This window comes from Engystomops pustulosus, unplaced genomic scaffold (genome assembly GCF_040894005.1).
Source record: "Engystomops pustulosus unplaced genomic scaffold, aEngPut4.maternal MAT_SCAFFOLD_547, whole genome shotgun sequence".
Classification (NCBI taxonomy): Eukaryota; Metazoa; Chordata; class Amphibia; order Anura; family Leptodactylidae; genus Engystomops; species Engystomops pustulosus.
This window is the reverse complement of record NW_027285426.1, coordinates 2209-25681: the sequence shown is the minus strand read 5'-3', so window position 1 is coordinate 25681 and position 23473 is coordinate 2209. Positions and strand designations below refer to the sequence as shown.

At 43.2% G+C, this 23473-nt stretch overlaps 1 long non-coding RNA gene across 1 annotated transcript; it reads right to left on the bottom strand.

Annotated features, from left to right (window-relative positions):
* Positions 1-10762: 10762 nt before the first annotated feature.
* Positions 10763-12143, bottom strand: LOC140111689 (uncharacterized). Its single transcript, XR_011852196.1, has 3 exons — positions 11960-12143; positions 11355-11469; positions 10763-11171 (listed from the first exon to the last, which is right to left on the bottom strand). It is a non-coding gene; the product is annotated as an uncharacterized lncRNA (long non-coding RNA).
* Between the last annotated feature and the right edge of the window lie 11330 nt (positions 12144-23473).

The window sequence follows — 23473 nt, the reverse complement described above, 5'->3', positions numbered from 1 at the left end:
GTACCTAATAAAGTGGCCGGTGAGTGTATATACGCACATACTCTATCTGCATCCTATGTACCGTATATACCGGCGTATAAGACGACTTTTGAAGACAGAAAAATCTTCTGTCTTCTCTGGGGTCGTCTTATACGCCGGTAATCGTCTTATACGCCGGTAATGACGGCGTATAAGACGATCGCGGTCGGATCGCGCTGCATGGAGAGGGCTCACGGGCTGAGCCCTCTCCATAGCCGGTAAGTCTTTGCTGCATATTGCAGCAAAGGCTTACCGGTAACACCCGATCGCGGGTGTTTTCACAGCGATGGCTGCCGGCAAAGTTGCCGGCAGCCTCAAAAAGATGCGCATGGGACATACTCACCGCGCCGTCTTCTTTCTTCTGCTAGGCGCCGCCATGTTTTTCCCCGGGTCGGCGCCTAGTATGACGTCAGCAGCGGCGCGTCATACTAGGCGCCTGCCGGGGAAGATCAATGGCGGCGCCCGGCAGAAGAAAGAAGACGGCGCGGACATCGGGGGAGCATCGGGGTGAGTATATGATTATTTTTTTTTAAATGCTGGGCTGTATACTACTGGGGGCTGTGCTGTATACTACTGGGGGCTGTGCTGTGTACTACTGGGGGCTGTGCTGTATACTACTGGGGGCTGGGCTGTATACTACTGGGGGCTGGGCTGTATACTACTGGGGGCAGTGCTGTATACTACTGGGGGCAGTGCTGTATACTACTGGGGACAGTGCTGTATACTACTGGGGGCTGTGCTGTATACTACTGTATGCGTTGGAAAAGGGGTAGTCTTATACGGCGAATATATCTTAAACTCTATATTTTAAACAGGAAAGTAGGGGGGTCGTCTTATACACCAGGTCGTCTTATACGCCGGCATATACGGTACATCTACTCTAACTATATATTAATATCCATATATAATACATATTCTACATACATTGTATATTCATATATACTCTAAATCTAGTGATAGGAGATAAATGATCAATTATCTTCATTTCTAGATGCACACATTTTATGTATTTCTTTATTAGATTATGGAGCATATGCCTTGTATCCACTTGTCTGAGGTACACGTAAACAGTGTCGGACTGGAGTACCTTGGGCCCACCAGAGAAAATTTTGGGGGGGGCCCACTATTCATGTAAAGAGAATAGTAGTGTAGTGTCTGATGCTGGATAAATCTGGTGTATTAAAAATATGTCTTATTGTACTTTGTACCTCCTATTAGTGGGTTTAGATCATGCCAGAAAATATGCCAGATTATGGGACACTTTGAAACAACTGAGGCAAAGCACCTTTTCTTATACCACGCAAAATTGTATAAAAACTACAATGCCAAACTCTGTATGTAACTGCAGTACCCCAGACGAGCCCAGAACAGAAATACAGCACAAAAATAAGCTTCATACAAACACTATTCACCATAAATACGGTGTCAGAAACAAGCTTAGTTGGAGCAACACAGATAAATGAAATAACAATTTTAATGCCCCTAAAGTATAGTCACAGCCCCCAAGTAGCCAGTATAGTCACAATTCTCAATTGTGCTTGTGTTATTCCTCTGGGTGCTACAATTTCTCCTGTCACTGGGTTGAGCTACATACACAGTGGGAATACATTCTATTGTAAGTCTGTGTACTGTGGCTGTAGCTCCATGTATGGCTGTGTTACTGTGGCTGTAGCTCCATGTATGGCTGTGTTACTGTGGCTGTAGCTCCATGTATGGCTGTGTACTGTGCCTGTAGCTCCATGTATGGCTGTGTACTGCTCCTGTAGCTCCATGTATGGCTGTGTACTGCTCCTGTAGCTCCATGTATGGCTGTGTTACTGTGGCTGTAGCTCCATGTATGGCTGTGTACTGGGGCTGTAGCTCCATGTATGGCTGTGTTACTGTGGCTGAAGCTCCGTGTATGGCTGTGTACTGTGGCTGTAGCTCCATGTATGGCTGTGTACTGCGGCTGTAGCTCCATGTATGGCTGTGTACTGTGGCTGTAGCTGTAGCTCCATGTATGGCTGTGTACTGTGGCTGTAGCTGTAGCTCCATGTATGGCTATGTACTGTGGCTGTAGCTCCATGTATGGCTGTGTACTGTGGCTGTAGCTCCATGTATGGCTGTGTACTGCGGCTGTAGCTCCATGTATGGCTGTGTTACTGTGGCTGTAGCTCCATGTATGGCTGTGTTACTGTGGCTGTAGCTCCATGTATGGCTGTGTTACTGTGGCTGTAGCTCCATGTATGGCTGTGTTACTGGGGCTGTAGCTCCATGTATGGCTGTGTACTGGGGCTGTAGCTCCATGTATGGCTGTGTACTGGGGCTGTAGCTCCATGTATGGCTGTGTTACTGTGGCTGTAGCTCCATGTATGGCTGTGTACTGTGCCTGTAGCTCCATGTATGGCTGTGTACTGCAGCTGTAGCTCCATGCATGGCTGTGTACTGCAGCTGTAGCCCCATGTATGGCTGTGTACTGTGCCTGTAGCTCCATGTATGGCTGTGTACTGTGCCTGTAGCTCCATGTATGGCTGTGTACTGCGGCTGTAGCTCCATGTATGGCTGTGCACTGCGGCTGTAGCTCCATGTATGGCTGTGTACTGTGCCTGTAGCTCCATGTATGGCTGTGTTACTGTGGCTGTAGCTCCATGTATGGCTGTGTTACTGTGGCTGTAGCTCCATGTATGGCTGTGTACTGGGGCTGTAGCTCCATGTATGGCTGTGTACTGGGGCTGTAGCTCCATGTATGGCTGTGTTACTGTGGCTGTAGCTCCATGTATGGCTGTGTACTGGGGCTGTAGCTCCATGTATGGCTGTGTTACTGTGGCTGTAGCTCCATGTATGGCTGTGTTACTGTGGCTGTAGCTCCATGTATGGCTGTGTACTGGGGCTGTAGCTCCATGTATGGCTGTGTTACTGTGGCTGTAGCTCCATGTATGGCTGTGTACTGTGCCTGTAGCTCCATGTATGGCTGTGTACTGTGCCTGTAGCTCCATGTATGGCTGTGTACTGCAGCTGTAGCCCCATGTATGGCTGTGTACTGCAGCTGTAGCCCCATGTATGGCTGTGTACTGCGGCTTTAGCTCCATGTATGGCTGTGTACTGCGGCTGTAGCTCCATGTATGACTGTGTACTGCGGCTGTAGCTCCATGTATGGCTGTGTACTGCTCCTGTAGCCCCATGTATGGCTGTGTACTGCTCCTGTAGCCCCATGTATGGCTGTGTACTACTGCTGTAGCTCCATGTATGGCTGTGCACTGCGGCTGTAGCTCCATGTATGGCTGTGTACTGCTCCTGTAGCCCCATGTATGGCTGTGTACTGCGGCTGTAACCCCATGTATGCCTGTGGACTGCAGCTGTAGCCCCATGTATGCCTGTGGACTGCGGCTGTAGCCCCATGTATGCCTGTGGACTGCGGCTGTAGCCCCATGTATGCCTGTGGACTGCGGCTGTAGCTCCATGTATGCCTGTGGACTGCGGCTGTAGCCCCATGTATGCCTGTGGACTGCGGCTGTAGCCCCATGTATGGTTGTGTACTGCGACTGTATCTCCATGTATGGCTGTGTACTGCGACTGTATCTCCATGTATGGCTGTGTACTGCAGCTGTAGCTCCATGTATGGTTGTCTACTGCGGCTGTAGCCCCATGTATGGCTGTGGACTGCGGCTGTAGCCCCATGTATGCCTGTGGACTGCGGCTGTAGCCCCATGTATGCCTGTGGACTGCGGCTGTAGCCCCATGTATGCTTGTGTAGTGTGGCTGTAGCTCCATGTATGGTTGTGTACTGCGACTGTATCTCCATGTATGGCTGTGTACTGCAGCTGTAGCTCCATGTATGGTTGTGTACTGCGGCTGTAGCCCCATGTATGGCTGTGTACTGAGGCTGTAGCTCCATGTATATCTGTGTACTGCTGCTGTAGCTCCATGTATGGCTGTGTATTGCGGCTGTAGCTCCATGTATGGCTGTGTACTGCGGCTGTAGCCCCATGTATGGCTGTGTACTGCTCCTGTAGCCCCATGTATGGCTGTGTACTGCAGCTGTAGCTCTATAAGTAACAGTCTTATTTTTTCATCCTAGTAGAAAATATGTGGAGTCTCTATCATCTTCCATGTCCGCCATGTTAGCATATTGAAGTCGCCAGCACTTGTCTCTGCAGATTTAGCAATACAAAAACTTTAGGTTCCATACTTCACAAACAGTAGCTAAAACATTAACAGTGCCCTGCACAGAAGCCAAAATAATCACTATTCCCACACAGTACTCAATATACTAATGGTGTTCCCACAATTAGGCACAGTGCCCCTACAGTAGCCAATACTGTAACAGCAATACTGCAGTCAACATAGTCATTGTCACAGAGCCCCCACCATTAGCCAGTATAGTCACAGGGCCCCCACCATTAGCCAGTATAGACACAGGGCCCCCACCATTAGCCAGTATAGACACAGGGCCCCCACCATTAGCCTATATAGTCACAGGGCCCCCACCATTAGCCTATATAGTCACAGGGCCCCCATAATTAGTCACAAGGCCCCCGATAATTAGCCAGTATAGTCACAGGGCCCCCCATATTTAGCCAGTATAGTACGGGCCCCCCTAATTAGCCAGTATATCACAGGGCCACCCTAATTAACTAGTATAGTCACATGGCCCCCACCATTAGACAGTATAATCACAGGGCCCCCTATTTAGCTAGTATAGTCACAGGGCCCCCCTAATTAGCTAGTATAGTCACAGGGCCCCCCTAATTAGCTAGTATAGTCACAGGGCCCCCACCATTAGCCAGTATAGTCACAGGGCCCCCACCATTAGCCAGTATAGTCACTTTAGTCATAGGGCCCCCATTATTAGCCAGTATAGTCACAGGGCCCCCTTAATTAGCCAGTATAGTTACAGGGCCCCCATTATTAGCCAGTATAGTCACAGGGCCCCATTATTAGCCAGTACAATCATAGTCACAGTCACTCTAAAGCGCCCCCCCTCCTCTCCTTGGGCACTCATTATAGTCTTAGACCCCCCTCCCCAGCTCATAGGGCCCCCCTTCCCCCAGCACAGCCCAAAGTCCTCCGCCAAGCAGTTCAGAATGGTCCCGGTCCATAAAATTAAAAATTATACTTACCCCCGTTCGGCCGAGGTGTGCAGGCAGAAAGGAGAAGCAGCTCACAGGACACGCAGGCGCAGCCGCGGAGGCCTTACCAGGCAGTTTCCCTCAGATGCCGCCGCGGACGCGATGGCTGCATTCATAATTAGTTCCGGCGGCGGAGGAAATAGCGTCCGCGCTGGAACACAGTCTTCGCTCCCGCACCAGCACTCCGCAAAGGAGTTCCGCCGGAACAGTCTGGCAGAAGTAATTATTAGTTCTGGCTGCGGAGCAACATAGTGCCGGCGCAGGAAATCAGTCATCGCGGCCGCGCCGGCACTCCGCGCCAGAACTAAGTGGAAATACCTGTTATGGTGGTTGTCCCCCGACACAGCGGACGCGTGACCAGCGGCAGCGGGGCCCACCGGAGGATTCTCCGGTCCTCCGGTGGGCCAGTCCGACGCTGCACGTAAAGGTTAATTATTAAACTAAATAAAGATACAGGAGATGGATTTTACCTGGTTACATGATACAATGCTGCAAACTTTGTTTTTTTGTAGCAAACAGCAGGTGCAGAGGAGCTGGAATTGCTACCATTGCTCACAATTCATCAAGACAAAGAGTCATATGTGGAGGACAGGAAATAATGGTGAAGCATTTAATCAAATGCAAGACAGATTATGTAGTAAATGTAATTTTGTGTCCTTGCGGAAAGTTCTATATAGGAAACACTATTAGAAAATTAAGTACACAATTTACAGAACACCTTAGACCTTAGATCGATAAGGACTGGTAACAGAGCTCCCAGACTTATGAAGCATATTAGACAACATCATAATGCAGACCCAAAAGTACTTAGAGTCACAGGTATAGAACAAGGTCCTCCCATGAAAAGAGGAAGTGACAGACAAGGCCTCCTGCCACAAAAGGAAGGCAGATCCTGCGGACAGGAGCGCTAGGACCAAATGGCTTAAATGACAGATTAGACATGATTGTCTTTCTATAACAATCTATTTTCTGCAAAAACCAGAGTCACTGGAATCGGGCACCAATCAAAGCACAAGCAGAAAGAAGGGGTGGGTCCAAGTACAGATTAACCCCTTAACGCTGAAGCCACTTTTCACCTTCCTGACACGGCCCATTTTTTCAAATCTGCCCTGTGTCACTATAAGTGGTTATAACTTCGGAACGCTTTAACATATCCAAGTGATTTTAAAATTGTTTTCTCGTGACACATCGTACTTCAGGTTATTTGAAAAATTTTGGTGGTATGTTTTGCATTTATTTATGAGAAAATCAGATATTTGGTGAAAATTTGGAAAAATTTTAGATTTTTGAACTTCAAAATGTTCTACTTTTTCCATACATAGTCATAACCGCAAAAAAACTAATAACATTCACTAAATGTCTAATTTATGTGGACATGGATTTTTATGCATAGTCTTATTTTTGTAGGATGTTATGGGCCTTTGAACGTTAGGTGCGATTTTTCACATTTTCATAAAAAACGCAAAATCCTGCTATTGAGGGACCTGCTCAGGTTTCAAATCACTTTGAGAGACCTAAATAAAAGTAAACCCCATAAATTACCCCATTATAGAAACTACGCCCCTCAACGTACGTGAAACAACTTTTATGAAGTTTGTTAACCCTTTAATTGTTTTACAGGGGTTAAAACAAAATCGGATGCAATTTTGAAAGTAAATTTTTTTGGCTAAATTAATATGTTTTTCAAAAAATGTACAAATTCTCAGTGGATAAAATACCAAAACGCTCCACAAAATTTGATACCCAATCCCTCCCGTGTATAACAATACCCCATATGTGGTGGTAACTTGCTGTATGGGCACACGCCAGGGCATCGAAGGGAGCTGCGCCATTCAGAGCAGATTATGCATTGTCAATTTTTATTGGCTATACAATCTTTATTTTCTTGGCAATTTGGACATATAAGGGCTTATTTTCTGCGACATGCACTTTACAAATACTTCATTTTAGTGGGTCATTAGCTTATTGATGAGATTTTATTAACTCTTGAATGTATGGGTGAAAAGAAAATTGTCAATTTTGGTTTACTTTCTTTTCGTACTTTTTGGGGGTCGTACACCGTACACTAAAAATATTATATTATCTTCATTCTATAGGTCACTACGATTACGGTGATACCTCATTTATATAGTTTTTCATTTATTTTTACAATTTTACTGGATAAAAACTAATATAGAGGAAATCTCATTTGTTTTTGCATCGCCATCTTTTCGGAGACGTAACTTTAATATTTTTTGGTTGACAGAGCTAGTTTAGGGCTTATTTTTTACATGTTGAGTTGTTCTTTTCAGTGGTAACATTTTTGCGCACATAACTTTTTTTTATCACTTTTTAGAACATTTTTGTGTAGAGATTTTATGAAAAATGTACATTCTTGGCGTGTTTTTCAGGTTTTGTTTTTATGGCGTTCCAACGAGTAGGTCCAATAATGTTTCTGAGTTATTGTACGGATTGTTACGGACGTGGCGATACCAAATATGTGGGGTTTTTTGGCGATTTTGTGTTTTTTCCACTTTATTGCATGTGTATAGGGAATATTTGTGTTTAGGGGACTCTAACTTTATTTAATTAATTATTTTTATTAAAAAATGATTTTATGCAGTGTTTTTAACATTTTTATTAACTTTTACAGGTTAGCTTGAACAAGTGATCCACTGATCACTTGTTCAAGCTCTTCTTCACATTACACAGTGTAAGGCTACATTCACACGGACGTATAAAAACGGCCGTATCCGTACCATTTTTTTACGGGTTACATACAGCCACATTCATTTCAATGGACAATACGTCCAACCATTTATATTGCCGTTTTTGACACTGGAGTGTACGTACCGTATACTGGCCGTATAAAAATATAGAGCATGTCCTATTTTCTCCCGTATTTCAGTTCTGTATGCCCTAAAAGTCTATGGGCATGTATAAAATACGGGTTAAATACGTGCTGCATAAGGATGAAAAACGTCACGTATATACGGGCTCATACGGTCCGTAAATACAGGACTGGAGAAATCATACGGTCGTGTGAATGTAGCCTAATACAGATGTATTACACTGTGTAATGCTCAGTGTGTTACAGCCAGGTCCTGTCAGAAGGCAAGGACCCGGCTACAGGAAGGAGGATCGTGCAGCCCCGGGCACCGGCAGTCCCGGGGCTGCGATCGGAGCAGCGGACCCCCCCGGTAAGCGCCGCGGGGGGGTCCAATTCTACTGAAATGCCCCTTGCACGCCGCGGTCAGCGCGACCGCGGCGCATTAGGGGTTAGAGGCGCCGTTAGAGGCGGGTGTCAGCTATAATATATAGCCGACACCCACAGCTTCTGGCCCCGGCTCCGTTCAGGAGCCGGCGTCAGAAGCTTGACGTAATAGTACTGCATTTTGCGGGAACGCACCTCCCGCCATGCAGTACTATTACGTCAAATGTCGGGAAGGGGTTAAATAGCCTCAGTGTCTTAGTTTATTTGGACAAGCAAGCCAGATGAAGCGCTACGACTGCGAAACAGCTGTCGGGCACCTTGCAATTTCTTGAGTCCCTGAACCTACATGCAACTATTGTTGTGAATTGTTTTTTGTGAATATGTACTATAACATTGGAACAAGAAGAATTTTGGTGAGTGCCGATCTACTGTTCTCTCATTTGCTACTTAAACCCTAGAGTGTCTGATCATTTCCACAATACACTGCAGTACTCCTTGGGGAGTTTGCACTGCATCTATATCTGTCTGTTACTCACAGACTGTAACAAATGCAACAAAAAAACAGGCCTGAGAGTTTGACTTAAACTCCCGACTGTCTTGGCAACCAATTGTCGCGCCCTGGCGGCATTTTAATGGTTAACATCAATTATCGGTGTTCTTCCAATCGTGGGTGTTTGCTGCATTATGTAGCCCATGAGCCCTCTTCATACTCCTCCTCCCACATCAGGAAGTTCAGGAACATTCAAATGCGGGAAGGGGATAAATATCCAGTAAAATTTAAGATTTGATATGTTCTGCACATGGAGTAAAAATAGAACACATATTATGTGATTTTTGTTCTGTTGTTTTTTTTTTAAATATCTTATTGTATTTGATTCTTCATAAAACTAGAAAAAGTGCAGCAGATTTTTTTCTCTTGAAAATACTGTACATACTCATCTTGGAGGCAATGATTGTATCGTGAACAAAGTAAGTGCAATGATTGTATTGGCAATGATCCTTGAAAGTTTGTACTGACGTTATGAAATGGATTGCCGGCTTTCACAATGTCTGGCAATGTCCTAGTTTGTAAAGAAACAGACTGCAAGTTAGTTAGTTACAATGTTACTTCAACGTTGCTATGGCAAATCAGTCTACCAGATTGAAGACTGGTCTCTCTCTCCTGTTTGTTACACAGCTGTGAGTGGTAACTCATTCTGCTCCCTCCCTGACTGCTATGAGCATTAATTTCACAGATCAGGTAGGGAGTAGCTCGAATTTACAAATTAAGGGTGCATTCACACTGCCGTTGCCCGCACACGGTGGCGCCATGGAGAGGAGGAGGAGGTGAGCGCCCTCTCCATAGGGATATATGGCGCACGACGCAGTATGCCGAGAAACGATGAAACATGCCCTATCTTTTCACGGCTATAGAACAGTACAGTGCCACACATGTACAGCGCCGCGCGCCCATTGCCGGCCTATGGGGGACGTATATGTGAAGTGTATGGAGCGGTATGGTGCCACACGTGCACCCATTGCCAGCCTATGGGGTATATATTTACTTAGTAAAGTATTTTAGAAAAATGTTCACCACATTCTCCGCATACTGCATAAAAAATTATCCTTTTTAGTACACAAATCTTTTTTTTTCGATCCACAGTTGTGGCTTTTGCAGTGGTTCAGATAACAGATCATTTTCTATGCCTAAAATTTACAGTGTGTGGAAAATAAAGTTACAATCCAAGACACTTCCTGATGTTATCATTTACATTTCTACCACATAATTTTAAAAATATTAGGGGACATCAAAATATATTATTAAACAATGCCTTCCCAATAGACAAATCCCAGGACACTGGGCAATATCTATACTGGACTTAGCCCATAGCTTAAAAATAAAAAATCTTGGCTCTTTTATTAATTCTTCTATGAAGATTGTGGCTCATGTCTTTGGTGTCACAAACCTGACATCCACGTTAGTTAGCATCAGAAACTTCTTGGGCCTGCATTGATGTTTTTGTCTTTTCTTACTGGGTAACAGAGGCGATACATATCATTCTTGGAAAGGGCCTTAATTGTTTCCTGGGAAAACCTGTATAAACCAAAACCAGTAGTGGAGCCTACGCAGAGACAAAGTATAACTGGGTGATCTCCATCCATTACATATTTTGGACCATTCCTGGGATTGGCTTACAAATACTAATGCAAACTACTGATCCAATCCTGACCACATGCAGCTTCACTAAAGAGTGCGGAGATCTAAAGAATCTTCTGACTTCAGTACCTGCAGCGTTCTTCTCTAGATCCATGGAGGCTCTGTTATGGCAAGAAGAAGGTTGTGGACAAAGCTTTATAAGTAGTGACTGTCAGCCAGAATAATTTCATAAAATGAACTAGTGCAAGTCTCTTTTTTTTTCAATATTTTTTTAATTTCTTTTTTCAATAGTTTGTTGTTGGCAAAGTATGGAGTCACACATAGTTCTTCACCCTTAAACCCTGCAAGAGTATCAAATTCCCAGACCATGGTCCTCAGAACGCTTCATCAAGATCATCAATAGGCAGTAGGTGCTCTGTGGTGGAAAACTTGTTGTAGGGAGTCTTAGCCAGTTTTTCACCCATCAACCCTGCAAGAGCATGATGCTCGTAATCGTTCATTAAGGTCACCAATTGGCAGTAGGTGCTCTGCAATAACTTGTAGCAAGGTCAGAAACGTAGCCAAGGGTCGTCAACAGAAGAGCAGTCAGGATGAGATAAGCCAAAGGATGAAGAGAAATCGTAGTCAGGGCGGTCCGGGGGTCAAAAGCCGAGGTCAATGCAGAGGATCAGTGTTCTAGATGTACTGGAACTTATCTGGAGGCTCAGTGCATAGGCTGTAATACACAAAATGTAATGATTACAATATTTATATATGACACCAAGACGGCAAAAGTTATATCTAATGTTGAATCTCTATAGACATAAATCTGTCTTGTCTCAGATCTTTATTAATGACCTGGACTCCAGGAGGGAATCTAATTCTAATCTCTAGTAGTGTAAAGAAAAATACTACATACCTGCAAACGCACAGCAATGCCACACATATGATAATAACTGGGAGTCCGTAGATGACACTTCTAGGTATATCACTAAAATGCTCCGTTAGCTCCTCCATATAAGATCTTCGATGTCCTAAAAGAGACAGGGATTATGTTACTAAAACTGGTTTTCATTAAGAAAGGAAATCTGCTTGGCCGTTATATGTCATCTATAGGCATCAATGTAGAGGACAGTCTGACACAACCTAGTGAGGACATTCATGAGTGAGATGTGATGCTCCTTGTGTGACCACTGTAAATGTATTGTAAAACATGTGATAAGTGACAAGCTTCAGGGGTAGATACACGGCACAGGTGAGCTCCTGCTCCAGGTGGTAGGTTCTATATGTGGATGACATCTGCTCAGATCTTATCCACTATGTAGATCACTACACATTAGCTGCTGCCATTATTGCCTGTTTTGCCCATAATAAATCTTTATTTGTATAGAGCTCCTATATTGTGTTACACCTTACAAATCATGGGTACACATACTGACAAAATAAGGTATTTAGGTGTTTAAATATAGAAATCAGCTCAAAGACCTATAATCACAATTATAAATACACATGGTGGACACTTACTCACTAAATCCTGATCCTTGCTTGGGTCTAATCCATGGAGGGCGATGGTGCCGCCTTTTCCCTCCTCCATTAATGATGGCAGGGGGGTTGGGCGACAGACAACACAAGACACACACAACAAAAACAACAAAAAAACATACATTTTGCACAGAAATAACAGCTAAAAAATTGCACGAAGTGATAACTCCACTCACAAACCACAATCACAACTGCAGCTTCTGAACCAATGACTATATGGCTAGAACTCGATGATGTCATAATTGTGTGTATGACAGCCGCCTGTGACCTACAACATATCAACTAATACATTGCTGCATTATTTTCTGTTAATTGTATGACAACATTTATTATAATGTACAAAATGAAGACCATGGAAAATATTCTACTCTAAAATTCATTGTTTACCTGTCTATACTGCATCAATAAATGATCAAATTCAATCACACATTGCTCCATGATAATGAATTATATATAGAGAAAGCCCATATAATACTTTGTAATATGCATAGTGATCCCCCTATAATAAATTATTATCTATTATTATCTATATTCACCCATGATAAATTATTGTATGTAGAGACCCTCCCCCCTATAATCAATGTTATATACAAAGAGTCCCCAAAATAGGTCATGATTTTACCCCAAATTAAGAATTTTCATATAAATAGTTATCCCAGAAATATTTTAATAAAAGCAAATCAAATATTAAAAGAACTTACCTCCCAGCGCTCCCACGCCCTCCACCTTCTACTCTTTGTGCACTGAAAGACGCAATGTCCTGGAGAAATAATCTGGCGCACTGCAATGGTATCGGCTTCTTAAAGATCCCTATTGTAGCCAGTACGGCCCTGATGGCACATTGTGTGGATGCATTTCTAACCACCTTAATGAACAGGCCCTTTCCTTTTTTGTGTTTTTGTTTTTCCCACCCCTTCAAAAATGTCATATCATGTACTGGTAAGAGGGAAACACATTTGCTTTATTGAATGAGCTTAAATTGTTACAATGAAGTACACAATAGTTACAATGGCGCACATACAGCGTATACTGTGTCACAGCAAAGAATGAAACACATTATACAACAAATTAGAATTCACAATTTATTGAACACGCTTAAAGGGGTTATGCCATGACACTCCCAAAGTGCTTTAACCCCTTTGTGTCTGAGCCATTTTAGGGCCTTAGGACCAGGCCTAATTTTTAAAATTTGATCATTGTCATTATAGGAGGTTATAACTTTGTAACGCTTTCACATATCCTGGGGATATTGGGATTGTTTTCTCATCACACATATTGTACTTCAAAGTAATAGTAACATTTTGATGATATCTTTTGTGTTTAGTTATAAAAAAAAATTAAATTTGGCAAACATTTCTAAAAATTATTCATTTTCAAAGTTTCAAATTTTCTTCATTTAGTAATAGCATCCAAGTAACTTTATAAGTAACATTTCCCCGATGTCTGCTTTATATCGGCATGGCTATTTATTCATGCTCTCTCTTTTTTAGGTTGTAAGGAGGTTCATAATTGTGGGTGCAATTTTTCTTATTTGTATGAAATTCGCCAAATCCCTTATTTAGAGGCCCTGCTCAGCTTTAAGTGACTTTGAGAGGCCCAAATAGCAGGAAAACCCTGTACATTATGCCATTTTAGAAACTGCCCCCTTCAATGTGTGAAAAAGCTACTTTAAGAAACGGAGGTATAATTTACAAGCTATAATTTTTTTTAGACAATGTATTAATGGTTGGACAAAAATTAAATGGTCATAAAGTAATAAATGATGAAAAACTCCACAAAGTTTGTTTCACAATATTTTTAGTTTTTCATGAATTTTTGGAAGGGGTACAGAAACAAAAAAAGGGGAGGGGGTTATCGTATGGAAACATCGTACATTTCAATAGTCACACCATGGCTAGTCTGGCAAGACTACCATGTAAAAACAAAAAGACCTGCTGGATACATTATAACTCTATGTAAACATCTATTATCATTATCAGACAGAAGGGAAGGGGAAAAATAAACACAAGAGAGAGAAGGTTTATAGGAAGGCCGAGGCCGGGGGGGTCCTATCGAGAACCAAGATACCATCATTGGGGTCAAACTCTTGATTGGTATGCAATCCACATCTGCCATGTTTCATTAAATAGTGTAATTTTGTCCTGTACTGAACAATAAAGCTTATCATTCACCATTATCCACATTAGTTTGTGTTTAATCAAATCCATGGGGACCGTGGCCTTCTTCCAAGAGGTTGCAATCACAATTTTAGCTGCTAGAAAGAAAAATGATAAAGACCTCCTTGTAGAAGCTGAAATTCCTGGATTTTTTTCATTTAATAATGCTTGGCTAGGGGATAATGTCAGATTTATCATTGTTATAGAATATAACATATTATAAAGTCTCCTCCAATATCCCTAAATTTTGGGGCATTCCCACCATACATGGAAGTGAGTACCCCTACTACCACTGCCTCTAAAACAGAACGGAGAATAGGTAGGAACTGCTTGCGCTATGCCAACTGGGATCAGATACCAGCGGAGTAGTACTTTATAATTGGCTTCCACTAGTGCCATATTAATAGAAATTTTTGCTGTGTTTTCTGCCATGTCTTGCCATTCTCTTAGAGAAAAAGACATATTTAGGTCCTTTTCCCATGCTAACATATATCCCAATTTCTCAGGTTGGTCATTAAGAATTTGATAAATGGTAGAAAGGATATGAGGAAGTCCAGCCTTTGTCAGACATAAAAAAAACTGTGTGTACTGTGGTATCAGGGCATGAGTCCTTCAGCATCTGAAGGAAATGATGTATCTGTTGAAATCTGAACACCTCCCTTTCTGGCATGTCATATTTAGATTTGTAATACTCCAGCGATCTAAGGCCTAGTCTATCATCAAAGTCCCCTATACGGTATAAACCTTTATCTGTCCACCATTTGATCTGACGGGGTTGTTGGCCAGGGATAAATCTAGGGTTATTCAAAAATCTAGCAACTGGGCTGTGAGGTGACTGTAGTCTAAAACTACATTTGACTCTATCCCAAAGTGATAGCATAGAAGAAAGGAGTGGGCTCATTATCAAAGGTCTCTCCTTGGTCTCAGCCAAGGCAAAGCGTCTATCGACAGCTGTGGGCAAGCGGACTGTTCAATTTGTGTCCAATGAGGTAAATTTTTTCCTATGCAAAGTCACCAGGGGTGACAATCTAGACCAGGGGTCTCAAACTCAATTTACCTGGGGGCCGCTGGAGGTAGATTCTGGGTAAGGCTGGGCCGCATCAAGTTTTCCACACAAAATGCGCTTACAAAATATCATTATTCAGATTCAAATGTCATGGCGTCTCCCAGCGCAAGGAAAGCCCCATGCTGGGAGACGTGTTCTCTCTATGAACGCGTCCTGTGCACCGAGGGGTCCCAAGCTCCTACCGCACTGAGCCCAGGACACTCCATCCCCCCCTCCCCCCCGGTACTTGCCTCCCATCGAAGAAGATGAAGTCGCCGCTCTGACCTGCACCAAGTGCGTTCAGAGCGGCGACTTCATCTTCTTCAAGTACCGGAGGGAAGGGGATTAACCGGTTACGGGCCCTTTCCTGTTTTTTCATGTCCATTTTTCACTCCCCACCTTCAAAAATCTATAACTTTTTTATTTTTACACGTAAAGAGCTGTGTGACGGCTTGTTTTCTGCGTAACAAATTGCACTTCATAGTGATGGTATTTAATATTCCATGCCGTGTACTGGGAAGCAGGAAAAAAATTCCAAATGCAATGAAAATGATGAAAAAAACGCATTTGCGCCATTTTCTTGTGGGCTTGGATATTACGTCTTTCACTGAGCGCCCCAAATGACATGTCTACTTTATTCTTTGGGTCGGTACGATTAAGGGGATACCAAATTTGTTATAGGTTTATAATGTTTTTTACAAAAATTAAAACCTCCTGTACAAAAATTATTTTTTTGATTTTGCCAACTTCTGGCGCTAATAACTTTTTCATACTTTGGTATACGGAGCTGTGGGTGGTGTCATTTTTTGCGAAATTTGATAATATTTTCAATGATATCATTTTTAGGACTGTACGACCTTTTGATCACTTTTTATAGATTTTTTATATTTTTCAAAATGGCAAAAAAGTGCCATTTTCGACTTTGGGCGCTATTTTCCGTTACGGGGTTAAACGCATTGAAAAAACGTTATCATATTTTGATAGATCGGGCATTTTCGGACGCGTCGATACCTGATGTGTTTATGATTTTTACTGTTTATTTATATTTATGTCAGTTCTAGGGAAAGGGGGGTGATTTGAAATTTTAGGTTTTTTTATTATCATTTTTTTTTTTTTTAACTTTTTTGTATTTTTATTTATACTATTTTTCAGACTCCCTAGGGTACTTTAACCCTAGGTTGTCTGATCGATCCTATCATATACTGCCATACTACAGTATGGCAATATATGGGGATTTTCCTCCTCATTCATTACAATGTGCTATCAGCACATTTTAATGAAAGGGTTAAAACGAAATAGCCTCGGGTCTTCGGAAGACCCGAGGCTACCATGGAGATGGATCGCCGCCCCCCGATGACGTCACGGGGAGCGGCGATCCCAGGTAAGATGGCGGCGCCCATGCGCCGCTATCTGTTTGAGGCTGCCGGCAGCTTTGCCGGCAGCCATCGCTGTGAAAACACCCGCGATCGGTACTAGCACCGATCGCGGGTGTTACCGGTAAGCCTTTGCTGCAATATGCAGCAAAGACTTACCGGCTATGGAGAGGGCTCGGCCCGTGAGCCCTCTCCATGCAGCGCGACCTGCCCTCTCCATGCAGGTGGGGGCCGCAAAATATTGTCCCGCGGGCCGCAGTTGGCCCGCGGGCCGCGAGTTTGAGACCCCTGATCTAGACGCATAATAATATTTACCGTATATTCCGGCGTATAAGACGACCTGGTGTATAAGATGACCCCCCTACTTTCCTGTTAAAATATAGAGTTTAAGATATATTTGCCGTATAAGACTACCCCTTTTCCAACGCATACAAAACACCGGTAAAAATTTAAAAAAAAACAGATTTGAATTTAACATGGTCCTTTTTTTAATTTAAATTCTTATGACATGCAGGTATATAGCAGGAAAACTGTCGCTCATAAACATAAGGCATACAACAACAACATAACCATCGTCCATTTTACTGTAAATGTTACCATACTGTACCTTAAATTTTTATTTTATTAAATATTCCCTGCCATGTACTCAGAACCGGGAAAAAAATTCCAAATGCAATGAAAATGGTGAAAAAACGCATTTGCACCATTTTCTTGTGGGCTTGGATATTACGTCTTTCACTGAGCGCCCCAAATGACATGTCTACTTTATTCTTTGGGTCGGTACGATTAAGGGGATACCAAATTTGTATAGGTTTTATAATGTTTTCATACATTTACAAAAATGAAAACCTCCTGTACAAAAATTATTTTTTTGATTTTGACAATTTCTGGCGCTATTAACTTTTTTATACTTTGGTGTACGGAGCTGTGGGTGGTGTAATTTTTTTGCGAAATTTGATAATATTTTCAATGATATCATTTTTAGGACTGTACAACCTTTTGATCACTTTTTATAGATTTTTTTATATTTTTCAAAATGACTTTGGGCGCTGTTTTCTGTTACGGGGTTAAACGCATTTAAAAACCGTTTTTATCTATCATATTTTGATAGATCGAGCATTTTCGGACGTGTCGATACCTGATGTGTTTATGATTTTTACTGTTTATTTATATTTATGTCAGTTCTAGGGAAAGGGGGTGATTTGAAATTTTAGTTTTTTTTATTATAATTTTTATGTTTTTTATTTTTATTTTTACTATTTTTCATACTCCCTAGGGTACTTTAACCCTAGGTTGTCTGATCGATCCTATCATATACTGCCATACTACAGTATGGCAGTATATGGGGATTTTCCTCCTCATTCATTACAATGTGCTATCAGCACATTGTAATCAAAGGGTTAAAACGAAATAGCCCATGCGCCGCTATCTTTTTGAGGCTGCCGGCAGCTTTGCCGGCACCACCAGCTTTGCCGATGCACTGTGATCGGGCTTTCTATTTTATCTCTATGGGCTTCCGACAAGGAGGGGATCGAGAAGCTTCTAAACATTTCCTCAGCTTTAAGGACATCAAATTTCCTACTTTTATCATAAAGTTTGGAATAAAACTTTGTGAATTCTGCTGTCACTGTTTTTGGGTGCTGGGACATGTCTCCTGATGAAAGGCGTAGCCTCGGTACTGTGTATGTTCGAGGTACATGGTTGAGGTTTCTGGCATCCCTGGTTTATTACCTTGAGAAAAGAAGCGAAATTGGGACCATCTCAGGCTCCTTTCCGCCGAAGCAGAGGTTCAGCTTAGTTCTTGCTGCTTCTATTTCCTTATTAATATCCATATTGGGGTCAGCTTTATTTCTTTGAATTAAATCTATATAGGCTTTTTCCTTATCTCTCAGTAGGACATCTTTTTGTTTTTTAAATCTCGCAGCCATCTCCATTAGTTTCCCTCTAATAACTATTTTATGAGATTCCCAAAAGGACACCCGGGACGTCTTGTCTGTTACTTTTTTATTAAAATATGTATTAACCACTTCCATTAGTTCAGCAACCATGGAGGGGTCAGTCAACATATATTCATTTAATCGCCATATAAAATGGGGGGATCTAAACCAAATAGGAATTAGATGAGGACCAAGAAATAAATGGTCTATTCTGGAATAGGTACCATGTGATGCCGAGAAGTATGTATAGTCACGCTCATTTGGGGGACTAGATCTCCATGAGTCTATTAAATTGTAAGAATGTAGTAGGGTGGCAAAGTCAGTGCTAAGCTGAGAGGGAGCACCAAATGTAGACCTAGGAGTAGATCTATCTATGACCTTGTCCATGCCCAAATTTCTCCCAGCCGAAACGCGCGTCAGGGTTGCTGCTATCTCGGGCAACGTTTTCAATATGGGTAAGCTTGATACAGTAGTATGTATGCCTTAATTGCAGGCTATGTGACTTATCATCTTTCATGCTTCCCAATGTCACTATTGCATATTTGTATAAGGCCACGGATGCCCATACATGCTTTTTATATATGGATGTATTGATCTGTTGCCTGTGATGCAACTCTTGCTTGTGTCCCCCCTTTTGTAGTGGGGCTCAGTTTTAACCAGTACGTTATATTTTGTATTCAATAAAATTTACAATTTTTTACTATTTACGATGTCATTTGCTGTCTATGTTGGTTTTCTCACCCTCCGGTTCTGAGGGTTGAAAAACAGGTTGTATTTATGCTTTCCAACAAGCTTCATGGAGTATAATTACGATAGGGAAGTATGACTAGTATATTGTGATAGATGTCATATGTCACTATTATAACTCCTTCTCTTTCCCTACTTGTGTATGTTCAATTTTGGTTCACCTTTGTAATGTCTGTACTGGGCCTGCTTATTATGGAGTAGGAGTAGGCTGGTAGTGGGACTCCTACTCCACCCGGGCTTCGGTCCTGGGTTTCTGTATAGCCCACTGGTGTGGTTCCCAGGCCTTGTTAGAGCCTGATTTAGTCTGCAGGCCAGAAGAAGTAGGAGAGGCACTACCTGGAGAGCTGAAGGCTGGACCGTGTTCACACAGCAAAGGTAACTGAGTGCCTCCTATACTAATGCTGGCCAAGAGCGTGTGCCAGGAAGCCTGGTACATGTATAGTTAGGTGCTGTTATTGTATTAGGAAGTGCCCAGCCAGGGAGAGTTTATTTTTGGTATTTTGTATGTGCCTAAGCCAAGGCTGAATTTGTGTTTTGTCAAGGAAGTGTGAATAAACGCTCGATTTTTGGACTTTAACTCTGTGTGTGTCCCTGCTTCCTGCACTGCTACAAAGCATCTACCAGAGCAATTCCCCTTAGTAACTATAACTGAAACATTGCCAGTTCATCCTTATACCAGTGATTTTCAACCTGTGTGCCCCGACACATGGTTGAGTGTGCCGCGGGGAAAGTTCCCCGAACTATGGTGCCCCTGTGTAGCGCTGCCGCCGCGCCCCCATATTTCTGCCCCCATAATTACCTACAAGCCCTGCATCGGCGATCCGCCCATCTTCTGTAGCTCCTGCACCGCGCAGCCCATGTCACGTGACTGACGCGACCTGACATCAAGTCGTGTAAGTCACGTGACCAGAGGTGCGCGGTGCAGGAGCTACAGAAGGTGGGCGGATCGCCATTAGGAGTGAAGGTCCGCGGAAGAAGACATCAAGGGTAAGTATATAAGGTTATTATTTGTATAGGGAAGGAAGCTAGGGTCTTTTTTTATTAGTAATGGGAGGCTGGGGCTTTTTATTAGTTAAGGGGGGCCTCTAGGGCCTTTTAATTAGTAAAGGGGGGCCTCTAGGGGCTCTTAATTAGTAAAGGGAGGCCGCAAGGGACTCTTAATTAGTAAAGGGAGGCCGCTAGGGCCTTTTAATTAGTTAAGGGGGGCCTCTAGGGCCTTTTAATTAGTAAAGGGGGGCCTCCAGGGGCTCTTAATTAGTAAAGGGAGGCCGTTAGGGGCTCTTAATTAGTAAAAGGAGGCCGCTAGGGGCTCTTAATTAGTTAAGGGAGGCCGCTAGGGGCTCTTAATTTGTAAAGGGAGGCCGCTAGTGTCTCTTCATTAGTAAAGAGAGGCCGCTAGGGGATTTTAATTAGTAAAAGGAGGCAGCTAGGGGCTTTTAATTAGTAAAAGGAGGCAGCTAGGGGCTCTTAATTAGTAAAGGGAGGCCGCTAGGGGCTCTTAATTAGTAATGGGAGGCCGCTAGGGGCTCTTAATTAGTAAAGGGAGGCCGCTAGGGGCTCTTCATTAGTAATGGGAGGCCGCTAGGGGCTCTTAATTTGTAAAGGGAGGCCGCTAGGGGCTCTTAATTAGTAAAGGGAGGCCGCTAAGGTCTTTTAATTAGTAAAGGGAGGCCGCTAGGGGCTTTTAATTAGTAAAGGGAGGCCACTAGGGGCTCTTAATTAATAAAGGGAGGCCGCTAGGGTCTTTTATTTAGTAAAGGGAGGCCGCTAGGGTCTTTTAATTAGTAAAGGGAGGCCGTTAGGGGCTTTTAATTAGTAAAGGGAGGCCGCTAGGGGCTCTTAATTAGTAAAGGGAGGCCGCTAGAGGTTTTTATTAGTTAAGGGAGGCCGCTAGGGGTTTTTTATTAGTAAAGGCAGGCCTTTTATGACTGTTTTAGTGTCATTTTGTGCTATTTTGGTTGGTGGTGTGCCCCAGGATTTTCTAAGTATGAAAAGTGTGCCGCAGCTCAAAAAAGGTTGAAAATCACTTATACAATAAAGAAACACCTGTTTGGAAAAAACACTTTAAATACTGAGAATTTTAGCTGATTTATCACAAACTACTGTCACTTCTTCTTAGCCCTCGTCCGCCATAACGGTTGAAGGGGTGGGTCAGAGTCTGCGTCGATTGTTGAAGGTGAGGATGACTTCTGATGGTCTTTCACAAGTAGGCCCAACTTTATTAGAAGGGATTCTCCTTCTGGAAAGGTGGCGAAGCCATAGGACTTATTCTGATGATGGATAATCAAATGAAAAGGGAATGCCCATCGATATTTCACATCTTTTTCTTGTAGCACCCTCAATAGCGGTTTAAGAGATCTGCGCCTTTGGATGGTGCGCGGTGCTAGATCAGAAAAAAAATGAATATCTGAGTCGTACAACTATAGAGATTCTACCTCCCAAGCTGCTAGCATCCCTTTTTCTTTTATTGAGAAATAATGGGGTTTCACTACAATGTCTCTTGGGAGGCCATCCGCCCTTGGCGCTGTCAGAGCGCGGTGCGCTCTGTCTACTTCATAGTAAGAGTCAGTTAAGTCCGGAATAAACAGTTGAAATAAGTCTTGGACCACCTTGGATGCATCCATGTAGGTTTCAGGGACTCCCCGAATACGAAAATACCCCCTTCTAGATCTATTTTCAAGGTCCTCTATTTTAAGTTGCGCTTCTTCCAATTGGGCATATACACTCACCGGCCACTTTATTAGGTACACCATGCTAGTAACGGTTTGGACCCCCTTTTGCCTTCAGAACTGCCTCAATTCTTCGTGGCATAGATTCAACAAGGTGCTGGAAGCATTCCTCAGAGATTTTGGTCCATATTGACATGATGGCATCACACAGTTGCCGCAGATTTGTCAGCTGCACATCCATGATGCGAATCTCCCGTTCCACCACATCCCAAAGATGCTCTATTGGATTGAGATCTGGTGACTGTGGAGGCCATTTGAGTACAGTGAACTCATTGTCATGTTCAAGAAACCAGTCTGAGATGATTCCAGCTTTATGACATGGCGCATTATCCTGCTGAAAGTAGCCATCAGATGTTGGGTACATTGTGGTCATAAAGGGATGGACATGGTCAGCAACAATACTCAGGTAGGCTGTGGCGTTGCAACGATGCTCAATTGGTACCAAGGGGCCCAAAGAGTGCCAAGAAAATATTCCCCACACCATGACACCACCACCACCAGCCTGAACCGTTGATACAAGGCAGGATGGATCCATGCTTTCATGTTGTTGACGCCAAATTCTGACCCTACCATCCGAATGTCGCAGCAGAAATCGAGACTCATCAGACCAGGCAACGTTTTTCCAATCTTCTACTGTCCAATTTAGATGAGCTTGTGCAAATTGTAGCCTCAGTTTCCTGTTCTTAGCTGAAAGGAGTGGCACCCGGTGTGGTCTTCTGCTGCTGTAGCCCATCTGCCTCAAAGTTCGACGTACTGTGCGTTCAGAGATGCTCTTCTGCCTACCTTGGTTGTAACGGGTGGCGATTTGAGTCACTGTTTGAGTTTCTATCAGCTCGAACCAGTCAGCCCATTCTCCTCTGACCTCTGGCATCAACAAGGCATTTCCGCCCACAGAACTGCCGCTCACTGGATGCTTTTTCTTTTTCGGACCATTCTCTGTAAACCCTAGAGATGGTTGTGCGTGAAAATCCCAGTAGATCAGCAGTTTCTGAAATACTCAGACCAGCCCTTCTGGCACCAACAACCATGCCACGTTCAAAGGCACTCAAATCACCTTTCTTCCCCATGCTGATGCTCGGTTTGAACTGCAGGAGATTGTCTTGACCATGTCTACATGCCTAAATGCACTGAGTTGCCGCCATGTGATTGGCTGATTAGAAATTAAGTGTTAACGAGCAGTTGGACAGGTGTACCTAATAAAGTGGCCGGTGAGTGTATATCAGTGATGCGATCACAATTCACCTTTGTTCCAGTTTCATCAACCTTACTTTCAATTGCCTCTATTCTCAATCCAACAGACTGAAAGTCCCCTTAAGATCAGAAGTTATTTGCAGACATGCTTTTTCAAGTTCACTTTGTAGCATATGTGAGAAACGAGCCAGTAGCACGCTGTCTGCAGAATACAAATTAGCTTGCATGCCTGCTGTGGCCTGCTGGCTATCCCCCATAGCCTCTGAGGATTGCTGGCTAAAAATGGCTGTAGCCATCGCATGGTCCAGAGAGGAGTTT